Genomic DNA, 19,370 nt, shown 5'->3' with positions numbered 1-19,370 from the left:
CCTCCTTGACGGCATTATTTGTCTCGTCAGCCTTTTCTCACATGAAGATTATCAAGTCCAAATACCGTTCCACCATGACAGATGATCATTTGGAGGCCTGCTTGAGGCTGGCTACCAGCAGCTACTGTCCGAACTATGCAACCCTGTCTGACTCCCTCCAGCGCAGGTCATCCTCAGAGTAGAGAGGTAGAGATCACAAATCTATTTAACACAGCTGTGAAGGTTCATGCAGTGATGCAATTTCAACATAGTGTAGTAGCAAATGCTTGGTATGATTATTGCCTGTGTAAGGTTCAATATAAATGCAAATCCATTGCAATACTGTATATGTAACACAACATGTATATAAATACACACACTACATATATATGTTCATATATATGTAAAACATGTATTGAGTATGTTTATTATTATTATCATTATTTTTAATATGAGTAGATCATTTTGACCTGGTCATTTTAAAAGTAGCTCACGAGTCAAAAAACTGTGGGCACCCCTGGTTTAAAGGGTATCGCATTACTACGGGAGGGGCCCTGGGTACTTTTTCCTGTTGCTGGCCGTGCTAGCCTGTGTAACCGAAATGAAATTACTATCATTTATACTTTTAACCTAATTACGAATTACAAATATATGACAGTGCCTCCACTTGACAGGATGTGAACCACTCACTTTAAATCCCACTAAAATATTTTAGTTACTATTCCCTTTATAAACTCAAATGATACCTTAGTGACATTGTGGGAGTGCAGGAATGAGGAGACGGAGAGATCGAGTTGAGTCAATTCCGTTTACTCGCCACACATAACAACACCGATACAGCACAATCTCTCGTGGCAACCGGCTAACTGCTAGGCTGCTGCAAACATGGCTCCACTTCATGGGAAACTCTAAGCATTGCTACGTCATCACTGTGAACGTCTGCCTTAAAGGAGCAGCAGCCCCTGGTGAATCTATCCTCAATTGTGTATCACCACAACATGTAAATATGACACACACAGTACTTTAAATGCAAATAATGCATTTAGTCAGTGACAACATAAATGTTTTTTTTTCAAAATAATTTTATTGCTTTTCACACAGGAAGGCAAATGCATTTATACAGTTATACAGTAGAATTAAGAATGATTGTGTTAGCAGTGGAACAATAAAGACAACAGTGTTATAATTGTCCTGCTAGTGATACAAAAACCCATCCCTCAAAGCAAGCCCACCCAATTCTCGAAACCCCCCACCCCACCACCCATCCCATGAACCCCCTTCCCCACCCTCCACTCCAGCCCCCCCACCCCCCACCCACTATCCCGCCCGTTCCCCTGGGGTCACATTCATACACACACATTCATTTCAAGGGAGAGGGGAAGGAGGAGAAAAAAAAAGGGGGCCAACTAAAGAGAGTTGAGAGAAAACATGGTAAACGAAGAGAGATGGGAAACTAAAAGGAATAAAATAAGGATAACATGAAAAGAGTGAATAATGAATAATAAAAAAGAGGGGGGGGGGTCAGCTCTGATCAGTCAGTTTCTTCATTGATAGTTAAGGTGTCAATGTGTTCTAAGAGGGGTTGCCAAGTTTTACGGAATGTCTGTAGAGAACCCTTTAATGAGTATCTAATTTTCTCAAGCTTGATGCAGTGTAGTATCTGCCGAATCCAGCTATTGTGAGTGGGAGGGGAAGAGTAGGTCCATTTAAGAAGTATGAGCCTTCGGGCAAGTAGAGTAGTAAATGCAATAACTTGGTTTGTGGCCTTAGGAAACATAGGTTGGGATTCGGCAATTCCAAGGAGGGCAGTGAGAGGGACAGGGTCTATCACTGTCTCCGAGACGGTACTTAATGTATCAAAAATGTTTGTCCAGAATTCAGCAAGCCGCGGACATGACCAGAACATATGTATGTAATCAGCTGGAGACTGTTTACATCTGTTACATGAGTCTGTTCTGTCTGGATAAATCCTAGCTAGTCTAGCGTTGGTATAGTGGACTCTATGTAAAACCTTACACTGCAATAAACTGTGTCTTGCACATATAGAAGAAGTGTGTACAAGGTCTAGTGCCTGCCACCATTGCTCATCTGTCATAGTGGTCCCGAGGTCGTGGTCCCAAGCGGCTCTCAGGGAGTCTAGGTGAGTTGGGTTTAGTCTGAGTATGTTATTGTATAGGATTGAGATGAGACCCTTACAACTAGCGTCTGGACACAGAAACGAGTCTAACTGTGTTTCTGGTGGGTGACCAGGGAACTGTGGGAACTGTTTTTTAACAAAGTGCCTGATTTGGAAGAAGCGGAACAGGTGGGTGTGTGGAAGGTTAAATTTTGTTGACAGCTGTGCAAAGGAGGAGAAAACACCATTAGCGTACAGATTGTAGATAGTTAATAGTCCTTTTTCTGACCAAATTTGGAACACTGGATCAGAGCAAGATGGTAAGAAGAGGTGGTTTCTATATACTGGGGCTAGACCTGTTGGAGAGTGCAGGCCAAACTGCTTCCTAAACTGGTTCCAGATCCTTAAAGTGTTTGTGACTACTGGGTTCTGTGATATTTTTCTAGCTGAGGGGGGTAACTGCGAGCAGACCACCGACCAGAGTGAGAGACGTGCAGAGGCCAGCTCCATCTGTGCCCAGAGAGGTAGGTTATCCTGTGCCGCCTTGGTTTTCCAGAAGAGAATCTTACCGATATTACACGCCCAGTAATAGTAGCGGATATTTGGCAAGGCCAGACCACCTTCACACTTGGGGAGTTGAAGGGCTGAGCTTTTGATACGTGCCTTTTTACTGCCCCACAGAAATGAGTTAATCATCTGATTGAGTGTAGAAAAAAAAATTTCTTGATGAAAATCGGGATGTGGAGGAACACATAAAGAAAACGAGGAGCAACTGTCATTTTAATCAGATTTGCGCGTCCTGAAAGTGATAGAGGGAGGACCACCTAGACAGATCTAACAGGGGTTGGACATTTTTTTGCGAACAGCTCAGTAAAAGATTTGGTGAAGAAGACTCCTAAGTATTTGAATCCCTCGGTGACTCGTCTAAAGGGAAATGGAGCCTGGGGGAGTCTCTCTGCGGGAGGGTTAATAGGTAGATATTCACTTTTCTGGAGGTTAAGTTTGTATCCAGAAAGCTTTTTGAATTGTTCCAGAATGTTCAGGATTACGGGAATGGAAGACAGTGGGTCGGAAACGTAGAGCAGCAAATCATCAGCGTATAAGGACAGTTTATGAGACACCCCAAACCGTGTAATGCCCTTAAATCTGTCCTCTCCACTGAGCCAAATGGCTAGTGGTTCCACGGCCAAGGCGAACAATAATGGGGATAATGGACAACCCTGGCGGGTGCCGCGGTAGAGTGAGAACTGGCTTGATCTAGTGCCATTAATATAGACCGACGCTACAAGGGAGGAGTACAGGACTTTTATCCAAGAGACAAAATTGGCACCTAGACCAAATTTTTCAAGTATGTAAAACAAGCACCCCCACTCCACCCTGTCAAACGCCTTTTCTGCGTCTAAGGAGAGCACTATTTCAGGTGAGTCGGTGGCGGAGGAAAAGAGTATATTAAACAACCTTCTAGTGTTAAAAAAGGATTGTCTTCCGTGGATGAAACCCGTCTGATCGGGGTGAATCACAGCCGGCACGACTTTTTGGAGACGACACGACAGAACCTTGGCCAGTATTTTTAAGTCCACATTAAGAAGAGAGATCGGCCTGTAACTGCCACAAAGGAGTGGGTCCTTAGACTTTTTGAGCAGCAGTGTAATTGAAGCCTCTGATAAAGTAGAGGGCAAACAGCCTACTAAGAAGGCATCATTGTAGACCCTCACTAAGATTGGGGCGAGTACTTTTGAAAAGGTTTTATAGAACTCAGTGGTGTAGCCATCAGGCCCAGGTGCCTTACTGCTTTGTAGTGACTTTATTGCATCCTTAACTTCTAGAATTGTTATGGGAGCGCCCAGCTCGCTAGTCATCCACCTGGGGAAGAGTCAATAGATCTAGAGGATTCAAGTTGTCCCAGTCAAACAGTGACGACTCGGATGAGCATAATTTAGAGTAGTATTCAGAGAAGACGTTACTAATTTTTATAGGGTCTGTTGTGACCTCGACAGTGTGTGACTGTATTTTAGGTATCAGCCGGGATGTACTTTCCGCACGTGCTTGGTATGCAAGAAGTTTTCCTGGCTTATCTCCCTGTTCGAAAAAGCGCTGTCTGGTACGCAGGAGGAGTCTCTCAACTTGACCGGTTGATAGTAAATCGTACTGCGATTGAAGTTGAAGCCGTTTTGTATATAGAGCTGGAGAGGGGTTCTGTGAGTATTGTCTATCCAGTTCTCGTATTGCATCTGAAATTTCTATCAATTTTGAACGTTCTTGCTTCTTGAAATGGGAGACAAACGAAATTATATGTCCGCGGAGGCACGCCTTAAAGGACTCCCAAAGTGTGCCACTACTGACATCTGATGTGTCATTTATGTCAAAGAAGACCTGAATTTGTGTAGCAAGAAAGCTTTTAAAATCCGGCTCAGCTAATAAATGTGTATTAAATGTCCATGGTTTGGAAGGTGGTCTGCCATGAGGGAAATTAACCTCTACAGATGTGGGGGCATGGTCAGAGATAACTATGCTGTGATAGTCACAGGAGCGAACATTGTGAGTTAGATTATTATCAAGTAAAAAGAAATCTATCCGTGTATAAGTGTGGTGAACATGTGAGAAGAATGAGTAAACCTTGTTGGAGGGGAATTTAGTTCTCCAAGGGTCTATTAAGCCCAGTTGCTCAGCATGATATTTTAAAATGTTGGCGGACTTTGACGTTGTTGACAGTGTGGAGGATGACCTGTCTAGTACTGTATCCTGAACCTGATTGAAGTCCCCACCAATGATAATATAGTGATCATTGATATTAGGTAAGGAGGAGAAAAAATTAGACATGAATTTGTCATCATCTCAGGTTGGAGCATACAGTGAGGCCAGGACCACGGGAGTATTCTGTAATCTACCTGTCACTATAACATAACGACCATTGGCGTTGGCTATGGTGGTGACTGGTTCAAAAGCCACATTCTTGTTTATAATGATTGCGGCACCTCTAGCTCTCTCAGAGAAATCTGAGTGAACAGGTGTCCCATCCATGATCTTTTGATTCGAGAAATGTCTGAGGTGCGGATATGTGTCTCCTGTAAAAAACAAAGGTCACCTTTAAGATGCTGCAAGTGACTGGTCACTTTGTTAGCTTTGATGGCAGTATTCATCCCTTTAACATTCCAGGAGATGAAGCGGATGTTTCTACCACTCACTGACATGGTTCCCTAAGTCGTACCTGTACCTGAAATTGAGCTGAGAGGGGGGGGGCAAAAAAGGGGGACCAACACGCATCACACACTCGCACACATACTCACCCCAGGGGGACCCCAGTCCCGCAGGAAACTGCAAGCTTACGTATCTCCCTGGATACAATCCTTCCTGGATAAACATATCCTTCCCAGGTTAATCTCCCTCCCCAATGAAATAAAACAATTCCCATCTTAAACCTTTGTATAGAGAAATGTAAAACATAGAACATTGTCTATGAAGAGAGGGAAAGTGGAAAAAAAGACTGTAACGGTCGGTTCTGACATCCCTTTCTCAAATATTAAACTAAATATGGCCAGTCAACTGTGCTGGGTGTAGCATTAACATCAGGCACGGAAGCACCCATTTGTGTACTTACAAGTAACGTAGCCCAACAGTAATCAGAAATGAAAGAAAAATAAAAGCAACATATGAACCAGCATGGAAGCTTTAAGCGCAGTCAGTAATAACATGTTAACATTAAGTAACCTGTAACGTTGGTAAAATAAACAAGAGGCAAGAGAAAGTAACATTACCGACATAATAAGTCCAGCGGTGTCAGCTGCGCATTGTTCTGAGTCCAGTGTGGTCGCGATTCTGATTGGAACTGGAAGCGGCCAAACCCGCATATAAGTGAGCTCAAGTCCCAAATATGATGTAAAAAAAACATGAAACATTTGGATTTGAGAAAAAAAAAAACGCTGTTACCAAACACAACAACGAAGTCTCCATCAAAAGTGTATGCACAGTAGCGTGGGTAAGAACCGATCTGTAGTCTGTGGTGACGTTAGCGTCTGGCTGTGTTCTGTTGGCTAGCCAACGTTAGCTAGCTAGTAGCACGCCAGCCAACGCCAATGCTAATGCTAGCGTTAGCCCAAGACTTGCCCGAGCCAGCCAACGTTAGCTATGTTAGCATGTCAAAGCTAGCGAGTCAGCCAATTAGCCGTTTAGCTACCGCGTTACCATTAGCTACATACCGTATCGGAGCGACGTGGAGTGTCTGGTTTATGGAGCTGATTTACGAGTGACTGCTCAAAAGATATTTCTCAGCTGCATCCACAGACGAAAGCCGCACCCTGTCTCCGTTCTCCGTCGTAATCATCAACCTGGCTGGGTACTGGAGGCTGGGCTTTAGACCACGCTGGTAGAGTTGCTCCATCACTTCACGGTAGGGAGCCCGCTGTTCCTGCACATCAGGGCTGTAGTCTTGGTAGAAGGTGATCGGCTTGTTCTGATAGCGGAGCTCTGCTCTGACCCGGGCTCTGCTCTGACCCTGGCTCTGCTCGTCTTCTCCGGGCCTCGCGGAGCACTTTCTCTTTCGTTTGGAAGTTGTGGAACCAGGCCTCGGTCTTTCGCCCGGTCCTGGTTTCGCTGTCAGCGACGTGTGGGCCCTGTCAAGTTCGGAGGGGTTGGGCAAGATGTCAGTCCCCAGGAGCTGGTGCAGGAATTCAGAGAAAAAAGCGGTTGGTTGTGGACCCTCGACCGATTCTGGGAGCCCAACGATGCGGATGTTGCTGCGTCTGCTCCGGGATTCGAGATCTGCGGTTTTAGCTTTTAATTTGGCGTTACTGGTCATCAGTTCGTTGCACTTAGTTTCCAGTGCCTTCAGGCGATTGACGGTAGATACAGCGCTTGTCTCCAGAGAGGTGATCCGCTGCCCCTGATCGGTTACCGTTAGCTGTATCATGTCGATTTTGCTTTCCAGTGGGGAGATGGCCATCTTGAATTCTGCAGAGAGAGCTTCCTTCTGGGTTTTAAGCAGGCTGACAATGGCAGCCATGCTCACAGCGCCATTAGCCATGCTGGTAGTCTGGTCGGTGACAGCTTCAGCTTTAGACATGATGGCAGGGTCTTTTTTGTTCCTCTCTGACTTCTTATTTACTAGTTTACCTTCAGGCTTCGATTGGCTCATGTTTTTAGCAAGCTAGCGCAGTTTAAGATGTAATAATTCGAAATGCGTTTGGGAGGGAGAGTGAAGCGCACCTACTCCTCAGCCACCATTACCGGAAATCTCGACAACATAAATGTTTAAACCAATTATAAAAACATGTTTAAAAATATCATACAAAACTTAAATGTGTCGCCCCCCCTTTCTTTTTTTTTTAAAACGTCTCTCAAAAGTTATGACCTCTTTCCATCTTATTTACCGATTGAAAAGCTCCTAACAGACATTCTGGAAAAACGTCAAAGAAGAAATGGAGAAAATCCTGGAAACGGACATTCCCCGAGACCCCCTATTGTTTTTATTGGAAACATCACATAAGCACTTGTTAACCACAGACCAGTGCTATATACTGCATATTTTGTTGATGGTTGCAAAATATAATAATTACAATAAACTGGATAAAGCCAACCCCCCCCCAAAAAAATGACTCAATGGTTGCAAAAAGTCAAACACGTGTACAACATGGAACACATGACTGCCCAGCTACAACTTAAACTGCTATTTTTATAAGGAGATGGACACCAGTTATCAGCTAGGAAACTTGTATTGTGCTGTATTGTTTTGATGTATAATTTATGTAGGTATATGTATGTGTGTCGGGAGCGATTTGTGACAGAAGGGTACCAGCAAGAGTTAAAGGGATGGTATACAAGATGGTTGTGAGACCAGCTATGTTATATGGTTTGGAGACAGTGGCACTGACGAAAAGACAGGAGGTGGAGCTGGAGGTGGCAGAGTTGAAGATGCTAAGATTTTCACTGAGAGCGACGAAGAAGGACAGGATTAGGAACGACTATATTAGAGGGACAGCTCAGGTTGGACGGTTTGGAGACAAAGCAAGAGAGGCAAGATTGAGATGGCTTGGACATGTGTGGAGGAGAGATGCTGGGTATATTGGGAGAAGGATACTGAATATGGATCTGCCAGGGAAGAGGAAAAGAGGAAGGTCAAACAGGAGGTTTATGGATGTGGTGAGGGAAGACATGCAGATGGCTGGTGTGACAGAGGAAGATGCAGAAGACGGGAAGAGATGGAAACAGATGATCCACTGTGGCGCCCCCTAACGGGAGCAGCCGAAAGTAGTAGTAGTAGATATGTATGTGTGCTTTCTATCCATTTATGGTGTTACGTCATCTATACATGCCTGTACGTCAAGTGAAGCCCAGTCTCAAGGTGATTGCGTTCTGCATTGTTAATTGCCTGTTAACTTGCATGACTGGCAGTAAAGTTAAAAAAAAAAGAAAAAAGAAAAGAAAAGCTCCTAACTAAAGGGCCCACACTCACACGCACACTCTGCAACCAAAATAAAACCGTGCCCTTTAAACCAAACAAAACGATGCAGGCCTGGCCTGAGTCGTCACTTGGGAGTTGAGTGACCTAAAACAAATGGCGGCTTCACTTGCTAGTGCAAGCTACGAAATAAAATAGCACGTGCATTGGTTAGTTGTTACTCACAATTCCCTGAGGACCTGGGTATTGCACGACGAGGGGAATGATGAGTGGAGTTACAGGCTGGCTGGCGACAACAGTCCAGATGACAGGATAGCTGAGTGGGAGACATCTCCTCTTCCATAAAGTCCAAGCAGTTTTTCCTGGTCCTCTCAATCTAAGGAGTGTACATGAGTTTTTTTCAGCACTTTACTCATCCGAAAGCTCCTTTACGTCTCATGCTGAGTTCATCTGAGCTTTAAATTAGTTAACAACATTAACACATACTAGTGGGTAGTGCTAAAAAAAAATTTTTTTTTGGGGGGGGGGCGCAAATTGCCTTGGCGCAGCACACCTGACAGAAGTTTTAATGTCCACACAGTCACCGAGTTATTAAGAAGGACAATGTAGCCTATAGATTTTATCAGGGTTTGTAGACGGTGGAGGATTGACAGTCGAGACGAGGCGTCGTGGTGGGTGTAAACATGATTGACAGCCAAGATAACTGTCCAATCACATTAGATCAAAAAACAATACTAATTCGCTGCAAATAAAAGTGGGCGTGGCGCACAGAACTGCGCCCCACGGAAAATCTGAAGAAACCAATTAGACAGCAGCCTCAGGTCACGCGCTGGCCAAACGTTTGCGGGCTATAACAGTGTTCCTCAACCGGGGGTCCGCGGACCCCTAGTGGTCCGTGGTGTAATTGCAAGGGGTCCGTGAAAATAAAATATCTTTAAAAAAAAGATCCTATGACATTTATAGAAATAGGATTATTTTACTCAAATGTGACTGAGACCTTTATCTACCTAAACTATAAAGGCTAACATGACTTTTTTCTCTAATTACATCTGTTTCACAAGTGTAATTTATTGTATTTTAATAAGAGATCTCGCTCCCGTTTGCATTGTTAAAAGTTACTGCATAAAAATTCTGTTGTTACATATATCTGAAAGTTACTGAATACATATTCTGTTTTGTTACATATATCTGAAAGTTACTGCATAAGAATTCTGTTTTGTTAACTATATCTAAGTTACAACTGAAAGCTCTTATTTTTGCCCCAAAGAGTGAATAAATGCTATAATGCAATTTAAAATGCAGTTTCTACTGTTTCTATCAAATTGCAACCCCCCTCCCCCAAGATCAGGCGGAGGGGTCCTCAGGGTAGATCAAAAATACGCAGGGGGTCCAGGACCCCAAAAAGGTTGAGAACCACTGGGCTATAAGGTGTCGTTTGGCCGGCGCCCCTCACCCTGGAAGTATATTCAGACAGAAATCAACCAAATACCGTTTGGCAGTGGTGAGCAGTCATAATAAGCTATAAATGCGGTGCATGCCCAAGGCATTTGAAAATGACGACAGAATTTACATACAGCATAACATTGAACTGAAAATCTATTGACCATAATTTACATTAAAACGCGTCATTTAAATGTTTGTTTCTCAAGTTCTACGATTGTTTTCTTTTCAAACGGCAACTGCGGGTCTGGTTTTCCGACTCGCATTACCGCACTCTGCCACATCTTGGCAAAGCTGCCAAGCGGTCAGCTTACTTCACGCATGCGCTCTGTGACTCCCAGTTGTATTCGCGGTATATGAAAAGTATCTTCTGAGCGTTGGAGTTTGGTGGGCAGAAAAGCTGGCTGCGAACCGGCTTATCCGGAAACACATGCGCAACACTGCCATCTAGCGAGCTAGTTACTGTAAGTTGGCACTTGTCTGTCTTGCTCAGTTAGCTCAGCGCCATACGTTTCAGCACTTGTCAATATGAGCGACAATTCGCATATTATAGAATCGTTACGTTCTTTCCCGTTTTCTCGGAGGACTTTTGAAGAGAAAAAGATTATTATTGCAGGAGGACGTCCAACTCCGAACTTAGCATCACAAAATCAACGAAGAATTTCGTCCCGTCACTTTCAAGCTACCACATACGAAAAACATACATGGCTAGCTGGCTGCCCAAAGGTTAGCAAACTATTCTGTTGGCCGTGGCTCCTTTTTTCTAAAGAACGCACAGTCTGGACCACGGCAGGGTATGACGGTTTAAACAATCTCTAGACCGGTGTAGTGTTCGGCAACTCGTCGTTCTCCAGCGCCCCCTCTGGCCCATCCGGGCGCCTGCAGCCAAGCAGCCGAAAGCATTCTCCCTACGTCTCCTTCGCGGCCTGAAGGTGATGCAATCCATGCGAGGAGGCTTCAGCGTGTAAAATAGCGAGAGCTTGAAGGAAGCTGGTGTTACGACTATCTCCTTCCTGTGGAAACGTGAGCCAGGGGAGTTATTCGACAAGAGTTCCGGCCATATGCCACTGGGTTAATCGGGTGGGATAAGGGGAAAAACTAGAACTAAATTTATTGAAAAAAATGCTTGAGTGATTTTAGGCCTCCATAATTAAGTTTATTTTGGGCTTCAAACTGATTTTTTTTAACCTAATGCAAGCCTACTAACATGGTGAACAGTCATGAATCCCAATGACTGGCGGTTTTGTTTTTTGATTTCAGTATTCAATAAATAAGTGTTTTTTCACAATGTACTGTGTGATGTATTTTTTCAGCGTGTACTTTCGGCGCGCACGCAAACACAAAAAAATTGTATGCGCGCGCACGCAAAAAGGACTACTCATTTTTATTCTTTAGGGGTGGCAGGTCTGCAAATGTCTGAAGTTTTACTGCATGTGTGGAGGTGCACTGACCTGTTCTAGAGGGAGAACATTAGCGTCAGCACCCGTGTCTAGTTTAAAGATGATGGGCACTCCTCTAATTGACAAAGTAGCTCGCCACGGCATATCACTAGCTTTACTCAGTGCATTTACCTGGATGCACTCCAGACTGCCCACAAATAGTGAATCCACTGTCTGCACTGCTTGCACGCCTTTCATTCTGCACATCTTGGCAAAGTGATTGCCCTTCCCACAAGCTCTGCACTTCATCTCATACGCTGGACGTGCTTTTGGGCCATGTGTCTTTCTGCATCTGTTGCATACTTTTGTTTGGTTGACATATTTCTCCTTTTTTGATGAGCACTGAACGCTGTTTTGTTGGCATTAGCTTTATTTTGCCTTGTTGGTCTTATTGCCTCCGTTATTGAATGCACCTTATTTCCTTCTTTGCGCACACCATTACGCTGATTTGCTCCTTGGCTATCTCTGATGCCCTGCAAATATCAATGGCTTTAGTTAAAGTCAGGTTAGGTTCTCTCAGCAGTTTCTCTTTCAGATGCGAATCTGTAACACTGAAAACGATTTTGTCTCTCAGCATGTCATTTTCGGTTATACCGAACTCACAGTCTTTGCTCGTGTTTTAGCTGTGACAAATTTGTCAATGTCCATGGTTCTTGCATTGTATACGTCCAAAACTGGTGCCTCTCAAATACCACGTTTTTCTTTGGCGTACAGTAGTCTCTGAAAGCCTGCAATATGTGGTCCACCTGCACGTCTTCAGGCTCGGCCCTGGCTATATCCAGTGTGTTGTACACCTCGAGCGTTTCTTCGCCTAGCGTGTGCAGTAATATTGCCACCTGCACCTCCTTTTCCTTTTTCAACATTTCAGTTGCCGTCATGTACAACGTATATCTTTGCTCCCATCTGCGCCAGTTTTCACATATGTTGCCTATTAATACTAACGGAGAAGGTGATATAAATTGTTCCATTTTGTTTTCTCTTCCGCGTTAGCGTAACCCCAAACTCTATTGACTTTAGCGCCGTCGGGCTTAACACGTTTACGTTTAGTCACTGGAACTTTGCAACAAGCTCACCACTCTCTTCTCTCGGTCTCTCGTCTTCTTCGGCGATTAAACGTCAAACGCCGCCACTTCTGGCACCATATTGTGGTTTATACTGATGATGAGACTGGCGGGTAGTCCTTTTTGTGAACTTTATTCAGGAACAAAGAACACCATTCGTGCCCTAACCGCCTTCAGTTTTACATACGTACATCCGCCTGAGAGCGCGCCTACTGGCCTCTCGTCGTATTACCTATAGTATAGGCTCACCGCCGTATTACTCCGTGTATATGTTCAAACGCATATACTACAGTGGGGAATGTGCTGCTGAAAGAAAATCTGAAATCAAAGACGCAAGCTTTGTAGCGATACTAATTGATGAAACCACCGACGTGTCCAACTTCGCCCAGTTTCTACAGTCTGGAGGTACGTTACCAAAGTGTGTGTGTGTGTGTGTGTGTGTGTGTGTGTGTGTGAGGGGTGCGTGCGTGCGTGCGTGGGGTGGGGACGAGGTAAGCACGCCCAGCTTCAAGCGTCACCACTCGCCCCTGCCATTTGGAACCAATATTTAATGGCTGCCGACAGACTTAAAAACACTTTTATTTCATAATTATTTGCATTATACCACTAAATTATATTTAAAAATGTTTAAGTAGATTTTCATCTCTTGATATTTTAAGGGGGAGGCGCCCCAGCGCCCTGTACTGACCAGCCACCACTGCTAGCAACACAGTAACGTTAGCTGCTACTTCAGTGAAACGTGCTTAATACTATAACTAGCGCGCTAACGCGCTAATCGCGATTAGCATGTCTTTTACACACTACATCGTGATGAAGCGATACAAAACAAAAAAAGACATTCACAGAGGTATTTACCTTCCTCGGGTTTCAATATGTCCGTTACCCGTTGGTAAAACTGCATCCACCAAAGCAATGAACATAAAATCCCTCCAGCAGCGTTTACAACCGTCACACAGCTCTTGGGTTTGCCCGTGGCTTTACTCTACGGGGTCGCTTTTACATCCCGCCCCTCTGCCTTTCCGATTGGGTGACAATTTGGTAACAACCAATGCAATTGATAAAATGTAAAGATCGACAACCCTACGCCCTCGAGTGCTAGGTTGTGAGCTAACAACGCTACTCGGCTTTGTTTTTTTCCGACCCGCGTTCCGGGAACTCTGCCTCCGATTGGCTAGTACTCGTTGCCTCCGTTGATTAGGTTGGTTAAGGTTAGGGTGGGGTTAGGGTTAGCCAATCAGAGATAAGAGTAGGGGCGGGTCTTCCCGGAAGCCAGGTGGGAAAAATAATAACGCCGCTACTCGTATGTGTACAGCAAACAAACCACGTGAATTTAAAGGAACTTCACTAACAAAATGACAAAGATTATTTTATCTACCTATAGCTTTTTTTAATTCATTGTGAACCGTATTAAACATATAAGATTATTTATACATCTCTATTTATTAGCATGTTTGTCTGAAATGTAATATTTTTAGACTGGGCTACACAGGTATGGAATCAGTCTCCATTCTGCATTTTGAAGGTTTTGGTCTCGTCTCGGACTTAACATCACATTTAGCAGGACTTTTGACTCGGCTGGACAGTGTGGACTCGTAATAACGTTTAAAAACCAGTCAAAAACAAAACTTTGACCTAATCTAATTTTTCTCTTTTTTTATTATTATTAATAATTGATGTCTGTGAAACATTAAAAGTCGGGATCTGAAACATTCCTTTTTTTTGGCAGAGGAAAAAAAAGTCTAAATAAATATAACATTGTGGTGAAATTGTGACTTTTACTACACTGGTAGACACGACGTTTGGTCCCTTGGTTCTGAGTTGGACTCACCACCCTAAGGTCTTGGACTGGGCTCTGGGGGGTCTAGAAATGTTTGATGGTGTGGCCAGGCTGTGGCACAGATTTAAACCAACAGCAACAGAACCGAAACACTTTATTTTTTAATTTCATTTCATGCACTTGCACACACGAAATGAAACAAAATATCGCTTCCCCCAGCCCACAGTACTGCAACACAGACACACAAAAAAAATCAAAAACCTACAAAACCTACAAGAACACATATATCCAAACTAAAACATATCTAAACTATAATAATAATAATAATAATATCATCAACATCATCATAATCGTCACCACCACCACTGTGGCGGCACGGTGGCGCAGTGGTTAGCGGGGTCACCTCACAGCAAGAAGGTCCTGGGTTCGAGCCCCGGGGTAGTCCAAACTTTGGGGTTGTCCCGGGTCGTCCTCTGTGTGGAGTTTGCATGTTCTCCCCGTGGAGTTTGCATGTTCTCCCTGTGTCTGGATGGGTTTCCTCCGGGTGCTCCGGTTTCCTTCCACAGTCCAAAGACATGTAAGTCAGGTGAATTGGCCATACTAAATTGTCCCTGTCCGTGTGTGTCCGTCCGTGTGTGTGTGTCGGCCGGCCAGCCGTGTGATGGCCTGGTGGCCTGTCCAGGGTGTCTCCCCGCCTGCCGCCCAATGACTGCTGGAATAGGCTCCAGCATTCCCGCGATTCTGAGAGCAGGGTAAGCGGTTCAGATAATAGATGGATGGATAATGACTGTCCAGGAGAAGGAACGCCAGCCAGGATGACTGTCGGACTGTCGATCTACATGGGCTAGCAGTTTGCTTAGCCTGTCCTACTTCCGCGTCCCCCCCGACCACCCTCGGTGCTTCTTCTTCATGCGCAGCCCGTCAGGGCCGTGGTCCTTGGTTCCACAGGACGCAGCAGACCAAGCTCTTTCAGCCGATCCAACACCAGCTCTCCCAGCCAGAAACCTTCGAAACAGCTCCCCGCACTCCACACGACGACACTATAAACACAGTCAAGGCTAGGCGAGGCCGCCGCCAGACCGCGCTCGGTGTTACCGGAACTGCCGGTCTGCATGGGCTAGCAGTTAGCTTAGCCTGCCCCGCTTCCGCGTCCTGTCAGACGCCCTCAGCGTTACCTCTCTGGGCACAGCTCCAGGCAGGGCCGTGATCACTGGAAAAGGGTGAGAAGTAAGAGAAGGGTGGCACATTTAAATAATGTATAAAAAGTAAAACAGTCCAAATTACAGCCTTAGAGTCCAGGTAATAATAAACTGTAAATTATTGATACCGAAATTGTTTATTTTGCATAAAAATAAATGCAAAATAAGGAACTTACATGTGCTATGAGGTATCAGTAGCAAATAACTTACATTTTTAGAAGCACACAGCCTATGGTGGACGCAAGGCAACAAGCAGGAATGTTAAACACCATGTAGTTACCATATAGCTTTGCATAGAACCATTTCATTGACAGCAGTAGAAATGGGCTCTTGTGCCCAGTGAGAAGGTGTAGCCAAGTGTTTATTCCTCATTTCTGGCAAAACGGCTCGCGTGGCTTGGGTCCTGGGCTGTTCTGCTGACGTCTGGACACTTTTTTTTAGGGAGTTGTTCCTTATTCGATGCGAGGGTCTAAGGACAGGATGTTGTGTTGCTGTAAAGCCCCCTGAGGCAAATGTGTAATTTGTGATAATGGGCTAGACAAATAAAATTGACTTGACTCATTCTTACAGCTTAAGTAGCAGCCAAATGGTTTCCCCAACATAACACAGTGTCTGTATTAAACATTCAAATATGAAACACAAAATGGTCCATCCATCCATTATTTGAACCGCTTATCCTGCTCTCAGGGTCGCTGGAGCCTATTCCAGCAGTCATTGGGCAGCAGGAGGGCAGACACCCTGGACAGACCGCCAGGCCATCACAGGGTGCGCGCACACACACACACACACACACACGGACAATTTAGTACGGCCGATTCACCTGACCTACATGTCTTTGGACTGTGGGAGGAAACCGGAGCACCCGGAGGAAACCCACGCAGACACGGGGGGAAACATGCAAACTCCACACAGAGGACGACCCACCAAGGTTGGACTACGCCGGGGCTCAAACCCAGGACCTTCTTGCTGTGAGGTGACCGCACTAACCACTGCACCACTGTGCCACCACACAAAAAATGGTGTGTCCTATCTATACTATATTTAAAGATGAGCAGTATGGCATACAGTGTGTAGAAGACAAGATGAGCAGTATGGCATACACAGTGTTTAGAGGTTATCAAAAAAAAGGCACAACCTTCAAGCCTGCCTTACATCAGCACCTAGAACATTTTTTTAAGTTGTCAGTCAATAAGATTTACACCACACATACCAACATCAGGGAGTTACACTAGCTGGACACCCCTGTCACGGTGACGGAGGGCAAACTGTCCAACAAAATCACCCAGGTTGAATGATCTTGCTCTCCTCCTCCTCCTCCTCTCAATACTCAGTACTCCATTACTGCTTAGACTTTCATCGCTCATAGTTGTTCGTAAATGATGTTTTTACAAGCTTTAGCACTGAGAAGCTGTGCTCACAACTAGCTCTGCTAGCAGACGAGGCTATAGCGATGCGACACAAGCGGAAAAGCTGAAACAACACTTCTTTGTATGGTTCAACAAAAGTGGTAAACTCCACAACACTGGACAGTGCTTTCCTCTGAACCGCCTTCCTTGCCTGATACAGCTCCTGTCTGAGAGCATCAAGATCACATCCATGTAGACTATCAAAACTTAAAACTGTTGCCTCTCGTTGTCCGGGTGGCGTGGTGATCTATTTTGTTGCCTACCAACACGGGGATCACCGGTTCGAATCCCGCTGTTACCTCCGGCTTGGTTGGGCGTCCCTACAGACACAATTGGTTGTGTCTGCAGGTGGGAAGCCGGATGTGGGTATGTGTCTTGGTCGCTGCACTGGCGCGTCCTCTGGTCGGTCGGGGTGCCTGTTTTTTTGTTTTTTGTTTTTTTTTGGTGGGTGGGGGGGCTGGGAGGAATAGTGTGATCCTCCCACGCACTACGCCCCCCTGGCGAAACTCCTTACTGTCAAGTGAAAAGAAGCGTCTGGTGACTCCACATGTATCGGAGAAGGCATGTGGTAGTCTGCAGCCCTTTCCGGGTCGGCAGAGGGGATGGAGCAGAGATCAGGATGGCTCTGAAGAGTGGGGTAATTAGCCACATACAATTGGGGGAAAAAAAAGGGGGGGGGGCTAGAAAAAAAACTGTTTCCTCTAACAAAAAGCTTTTATTCTTGGGGTTCAGTGCTTGTGTACCCCTCATTATATCAGTTTGTTTTGCTGAAACATCTCTTCATCGCTACTTTCACATGATCCAAAATGGAGTAAAACACACCCTTCCTAAACTTATCCTTGTCCCCTTCCTTGCACCTACGTTGTCCTATAGTGGACTCTACAACATACCCACTAAGTCCGAAGCACCCTGCTTGTAATCTTTTCTCAACAGTCTCAACTGCAATATTACACTGTGTTGCTTCGTCCACCAGTTGCGGCTGGCCAGTAGAGGGCGCTGGGGCACCGCCCCCTTCACATATCAAGAGATGAAAATCTACTTAAACATGTTAAATATAATTTAGTTGTATAATGCAAATAATTATGAAATAAAAGTGTTTTTCAGTCTGTGGGCATCTGTCAGCAGCCATTAAATATTGGTTCCAAATGGTATTTGATTGATTTCTGTCTGAATACATCTACTTCCTGGGTGAGGGGTGCCGACCAAACGATACCTTATGTAAGCCTTCAAACTTGTGGTGAGCAGGTGACCTGAGGCTGCTGTCTGACTGGTTTCTTCAGATTTTCCATGTTGCACAGTTCTGTGCGCCCCAGACACTCCCACTTTTATTGGCAGCGAATTGGTAGTTTTAAAATTTTTTGATCTAATGTGATTGGACAATTCTCATGGCTGTCAATAATGTCCCATCACACCCATCAGAACGCCTTGTCTCGACTGTCAATCATCCACCATCTACGAACCTTGATAAAATATATAGGCTACATTGTCCTTCTTAATAACTCTGTGACTGTGTGGACATTAAAGCAGCTGTCAGGTGTGCAAAGGTAATTTGCGCCCCCCCCCCCCGCAAACATTCTTAGCACCAGCCGCCACTGGTGTCCACACTGTCTTGCCATAGCTCATTGACACATGATTCACCTCTGTATTCCTCTAGAGTGTCCTGTAGCGCCTGGAATAGGTCCACGGCTCTAGCTAGATCAAGTGATGGCGCTTGAAGCATGTCAGAGAGCAACTTGGTGTCCCCAAGAATCTTCCTAAATACTGCTAGAGTTCCAATAAATGTGAGGTCTATTTGTGTAAGTAGGCCCCATGCTTCCACAGATCTTTCCCCACTGTTCTCCACATATATCTGATGAAGTACACGTAACACAGCTGGTAGTCTGTCCATGAGGTTTTTACATGCCTGGTAGCGGCACGCCCACCTGGTATCACTGACCGTCTGTAGCTCTCTGGGTGCATCTTGATACATGTCTTCTTGCACTGACAGCCAGTTCTAAGAGCCTGACACGTACGATTTCTGCAGCAAAGAAAAATAAAAAGCATCAGCCTCAGGGACTGCTTTCACTGCATCAATAATAACACGGTTGAGACAATGTGCATTACAGTGCAGGTAAAAAGCATGTTTAGCCTCTGCTTCGATCCTGGCTGCACCCCCGCTGCATTTCCCTGACATCACTCATGCCCCATTGTAACCTTGACCTACAAGATGAGATTCATATTCAAGGCCATGCTTTCCAGGCACCGTATTATTTTTTTTGAGCGAGTGCCGCTGCATCTAATTCACTAGCTGTCAGGAAATCTAACAAGCTGTCATGTGTTGCACCGTTGTAATAGTACCGTAGTACTAAAGACAGTTGCTCTTCTTTTAAAAAAATTTTTTTTTCCGGTCTTTTGTTTCATCTGCAATGACAGAAGAACTCGCTTTCCTTTACTTCCCTAATAATGTCCTCACGTACCATATCTGACAGGCATGCCAAGATGTAATTTTGAACGGTGTTACTGGTATATTTTGCATTTCCTGTCGCTTTTATTTGTTTTGCTTTGTTTGGGTTTTTTTGC

The sequence above is a fragment of the Lampris incognitus genome, chromosome 7 (assembly GCF_029633865.1).
Source record: "Lampris incognitus isolate fLamInc1 chromosome 7, fLamInc1.hap2, whole genome shotgun sequence".
Taxonomy (NCBI): Eukaryota; Metazoa; Chordata; class Actinopteri; order Lampriformes; family Lampridae; genus Lampris; species Lampris incognitus.
Note: the sequence above shows the minus strand (reverse complement) of the source record.